The sequence below is a fragment of the Arachis ipaensis genome, chromosome B9, assembly GCF_059453495.1.
Source record: "Arachis ipaensis isolate K30076 ecotype BB chromosome B9, ASM5945349v1, whole genome shotgun sequence".
NCBI classification, from domain to species: domain Eukaryota; kingdom Viridiplantae; phylum Streptophyta; class Magnoliopsida; order Fabales; family Fabaceae; genus Arachis; species Arachis ipaensis.
Window position 1 is genome coordinate 154,781,911 of NC_142444.1, and position 6,000 is coordinate 154,787,910.

Consider the following 6,000-nt stretch of genomic DNA (forward strand, 5'->3'; position numbering starts at 1 on the left):
CAACTCCTTCAGTTTGGTGAAAACCTCTGCCCACAAGTCTTGCCTTATATCTCAGAATCTTCCCATATTGATCTTTTTGGATAGCAAATATCCACTTGCTGCGAATTATGATAGTTACATTTTTAAGTCAGTTCCTAGTTCCTTGTTTATTCATTCATTTTTTCAATTTGTTTTCTGTTTGTCTTGCCTAGGTATATGCCGGCACCGACATTGCTGGGCAGGTAATCATCCAAAATCATAATCTTATTCTTAAGTTTAGCTTGTGGCTAGTTAATTTCCTGTCACAAAAAATTGCTAAGAACCAACTCTGTTTAAAGCTTAAACTATCACACAAGTTACGTTTGTGTTCTTGGTTTCCACTTACTTTTACCCTTCTACAAACAACTGACAAATATTGTTGCCGCAAATGATCTTTCAGATGTTATCGTTGTACCGAATGGGCGATTTGAGGTAGGTTACTATGGACAATAAGTTTTAAACTTCGAAATTTTTTTTTGTACTTTTCTACTTTAAATTATGATGGTCTAGCAAGTAGAATGACCAAACATTTTGGATGTGCGGTCTGAATTTTATTTCACTTTTGTTTTTTGAATTGGATAATGAAATCAAATTGTCACGGGCTAAATCTTAATTTAAACAATTAAGAAGACCTTTTGGTTGCGAAAATAATTTTGGTTTCTTCAACTCCTTCAAGTAAATAAAATTTTTATTGAATTTTACTTGCTTTATGTTGATGAGTAGGATGTTCAAATAGAAACTGAACAAGATAATACTCTTTCGAAACACAAAGCAAGTAAAATTCAATAAAAATTTTATATACTTTAAGGAGTTGAAGAAACCAAAATGATTTTCGCAACCAAAAAGTCTTCTTAATTGTTTAAATTAAGATTTAGCCAGTGACAATTTGATTTCGTTATCCAATTCAAAAAAAAATAATAAAAGTGAAATCAAATTCAGACCGCACATCCAAAATGTTTGGTCATTCTACTTGCTAGACCATCATAATTTAAAGTAGAAAAGTACAAAAACCTTTTCGAAGTTTAAAACTTATTGTTACCTCAAATCGCCCATTCGGTACAACAGTGGAAACCAAGAACACAAGCGACACTTATGTGATAGTTTTAGCTTTAAACAAAGTTGGTTCTTAGTAATTTTCTGTGACAGGAAATTAACTAGACACAAGCTAAACTTAAGAATAAGATTGTGATTTTGGATGATTACCTCCCCGGCAATGTCGGTGCGGGCATCAACTGCATATACCTAGGCAAGACAAACAAGAAACAAATTGAAAAAATGAATGAATAAGATAAGGGACTGACTTAAAAATGTAACTATCATAATTCGCAGCCAAGTGGATATTCTCCCTCCAAAGAGTATATGGGAAGATTTTGAGATATAAGGCAAGACTTGTGGGCAGAGGTTTTCACCAAGCTGAGGGAGTTGGCTATGAACAAATATATAGCCCAGTGGTTAGACCAAGTACTGTGTGTGATTTAATCTATAGCAGTGTCATCTGACCCTTAAGGCAATTCAATTTTGACAATGCCTTCTTAAATGGCAAGCTAACTTAAACTGTATATATGATGTAACCACAAGGTTATTCTGTTACACTGGTACCAATAAAAAATGTTCACACACCAGTACACCACAGAAGCATAAAATAGACTCGAACAGGGCACAATTTTTAGTAGAATGACCAAACATTTTAGATGTGCATACGCTAGCCTATATAGAGGTTTGGCAGAAGAGACCGTGGACAAGGATCTGCCTTGACCTGTTTCCATTGTTACAATCAAAATTATCAAGCATCTTTACCTTCTTTGAGTTCAAACTCAGGCCCACTAATTCCTCCACCAGCATCATACCACAATCCAAGAGCTTATCTTTCTACTGCTGCAAAATTTTCAAACAATTCCTGGTTTCCAGATACTAGTGCATCTCACCATATCACCCCCGATCAATCATATCTCTTAACAGCATCCGAATTTAATGGTTCTGACCACATTTTGTTAGGTAATGGAACAGGTACTCCCATTGCACACATTGGCCACACTTATCTCATTTCTTTAGATACAAATCGACACTTTTTTCTAAGAAAATATCATTCATGCCCCTGATATGTCACAGAACTTAGTGTTCAGGAATTTGTAGAAGATATTCACTGTTTCTTTGAATTTCATCCCACTTTTTGTGTGTTAAATCACAGGAAACTCAGGAGATACTCCTCCGTGGCATACCTAAGCATGACATATATGAATTTCAAAGAATTGCTATTACTTCATCTACTTCTAATGAATCTGTCTCAAACCAGCAAGTTCATTTTCCTAGAGATAATCAATGTAGTTCTCAATTTGTTCCTAGAAGTTTCAGTGCTAATTGTCCCGCATTTTCTCTTTGGCATGATGGATTAGGTCATGCTTCATCCAATGTAATCAAGAATGTCATTTCTAAATGTAATCTTCCTATTTCTAATAATAATACAACGAACAATCAGGTTTGTGAATACTGTTGCATGGCAAAGATGCATGCTCTTCCATTTCAATCTGATTCTTTTCAATTTCATGCACCTTTAGAGATGATTTATACTGATGTTTGGGGTCCAGCACCATGTTATCTGATCATGGTTTTCGATATTATGTTTCTTTTGTGGATGCATTTATAGACTTACTTCAGTCTTTTTACTTCAAACAAAATCACAAGTTTTACCGTCATTCATGTAATTTAAAAATCAAATGGAGAAGTCTCAAGATTAAGTCCCTGCAATCTGATCATGATCATGGCAGGGAGTATTTGTCATCTTCATTTTCTTCTTTTTTAACTATGCATGGTATTGTTCATAGATTCTCATGCCCTCACACCCATCAACAAAATGGGAGGGCTGAGAGAAAACGTAGGTACATTGTAGAGATTCCTATGGCCTCATAAAAGATGTGTTATACAAATATTGCAGATTGATGCTAAGTCAGTTCCAACACCTATGATTACTTGCATATTCAGACGAATTTACAAAATTTATATGAATTAAAATATAGAGAAAGAATTTACTTTGGTTGCCCCAACCTTAGCACAAAAAATGGATAGGATGCCTGTACCTTATCCAAGAACCAAAACCGCCTGAAAATGCATGCAATTAGTAACAAAAGAACAATAAGAATGGAAAAAAAGTTTGTAATTAATTACCTTAGTCACGAATTTTACTGGTATGATAGAACAACCTCGTGATATGTACGGTTCCTTACTTTGTCACAAACTGTTAATTTTTGGTTTTTATAGGTTTAAACAATATTTATAGCTAGATGATGGTGCGCAATATCAGTCAGCCATAAACCGCTAGTTACTAGATCTAATTCTCCACGAAAAGTAAGAAAATTCGCGTATTTCGACCAATTCAAGGTGAAATTGGAACAAAAATATTATTTGATTCGCCGATCCTCAAAAAAAGAAATAAGCAAAGAGTTCTTATGTGTTTCCACGCCGCCTTTCGAGACCCCGAAATTAGACAAATTCAAAGATGAAAGTTGCATTAACCTTGTTTTTTTCTTCGTACAATTCGATTTGAGGAGGGTAGCATCGCCGGTAGTAATGGTCTTCGTTAGGAACTTCAACCTGAGCTTGACCGGTCTATTTGGATGTTGGTCAGCCATTGTTGGCAGTTATAGGCCTAAAAATTATCAGCAATTCAATAACAATAAATCCAATTACAATATCACAGGTTCACAAGAACCCACGGCAAACCATTCCAACCCAATAATTGAATAATCTTAACAGTAAAAATTATTCAATAATTATTCAACCCAGTGAAGTAACAACAACAAAGTTCAGTAGTTCACAGCGCTAACAATAATTATTCACAACTATTAAACAAACAACAAAGTTCAGTAGTCAAGTAAGCTCTAACTCGACTCGTTAATAGCTCGATAAGCTAAACTCGTAAGCTGGTGAGTTAATCTTGAGCTCATAAATTAAATGAGCCGATCTTGAACTTGGATAAGCTCAATAAAAAAAGGATTTCTGATACTACAAGCAGTTATTTGAAGTTCTATCATGCCAAGTGACTAGTATGAGTGATGATGTTTTGCACCCTTCATTTGACAAGAAAGCATGCATCTTCTATAATGAGGGACAGAGCAAAAGAGTGTGTCAGGGGTTAACCACTTCAACACACACAACTTCTTTGGATTTTGGATGGGGTTAGCAGTGTCACAGACTCACATGACACATGCATAGAAACATTAATTTCACACTATATATATAGTTGTAAGGGGCATGATTCTGGGGTTCACTTGTATTAGTATACGTGAGGTTGACATGCAAAAACTATCATAAACACAATGACAAAGTCATATATCAGTGAGGGCCCAGAAGCAATTATGATACATCAATTTTTTGCAAAGTGGTTGCATCCTGGTATGTTCTTCAATGTTTGCATACTTCAGTTCACTTAAGGAGGTCGTTTTATTTATTTTTTTCATTCAGTTGATGGAAAAGTAAAAAAGAAAAAAATCTTTATTTACAAAATGGTAAAGATCTAAATGCATACACATATTTTATTAGTGCTGATTTTGGGTTGGTAGATAAGATCAACTTTTAAGGCTCCTATGTCTTGCTTATTGATGGTTGTATCTAGCTGTTTAAATTTCAAGTAATATTTATTTAGTTTAGAAATTTAATTTTAATACACTAATAAATTTGTTTTAGCATTTTATACATACATTTAAATAATTATAGTTTTAATGAAAAATGCTAGAAGACCATTAGAATTTATTATTTTTGACTATCAGATAGTCATCAATATTTAAAAGTGTTGAATAAAAGTATGTCGTTGAATTACTGAACGAAAAAAATTGAATTAACAGCTAAAAATAATTGTCAAAAGGGATAAATTCTAATAGTCTTAATCATTTCTCTTATTTTATTAACTATGTAAAAATGATCATTCAAAAAGAACAAATAAAATTAAATAATTTTGTAAAATATTTTATTCGATAGATGCATCAAAATTAAATTCTTAATTTATAACTAACACTCTCTCTTTATCTTTTATTTTTAAATTTTTCAAAAATTATTTTTAAATAATGATAATTTAATCATTTAAAGTTATTTAAAAATTTTTCCGTTGCCAAATACTTTACCTTGTATATTCCTATTTCCTTTAACTACTTTAAAATAATAATAATAATAACAATGATCCTGGCAAATGCTAACCTACATTGGACTTTGGTAGATCAAGGCAGCTCTACGGATATCCTGTTTAAGCCCGCCTTTGACAAGCTCGGGTTAGAGGAAAAGGATCTAAGGGCATACCTGGATAGCCTCTTTGGACTGGGAGATATCCCGATCCGACCTCTAGGTTACATCTCATTATACACCACCTTCGAAAAGGGAGCCAGGTCGAGGACACTAAGTATCGACTTCATTGTAGTCAACGAAAATTCAACATACAATGCCCTAATAGGTCGGACAACCCTAAATTGACTTGCAGCCGTCGTTTCCACCCCACATCTTTGCATGAAGTTTTTCACAGCTAAAAGGAGATCAAAGGCTAACAAGAAAATGTTATAATGAGAGCCTCAGTTTGAAAGGCAGCTCAGAGGGCAAAGAAGTCAATACAATTGAGTTAGGCGGAGTTCGAGTTCGAGAAGAACTACGACCCCAACCAGAAGGCAAAACAGAGGAGATACAAATCGGAGACCACCCCGACAAAACAACGAGTATAGGGGCGAACCTGAAAGAAAGCCTGAAGAAATAGCTCGTTGAATTATTAAGGAAAAACTCTGACCTCTTTGCCTGGAAAGCTTCTGACATGTCCGGTATAGATCCCGACTTGTTATACCATAGGCTTGCTATGTACCCAGGCTCTCGACCTATTCAGCAAAAACGTAGAAAGCTCGGACTAGAGCGAACACAAGTCGTCAAAGAACAAGTGCAGGCTCTGCTAGATGCATGATTCATAAGGAAGGTCAAGTATCCGCTTTGGCTGGCCAATGTGGTGTTGGTAAA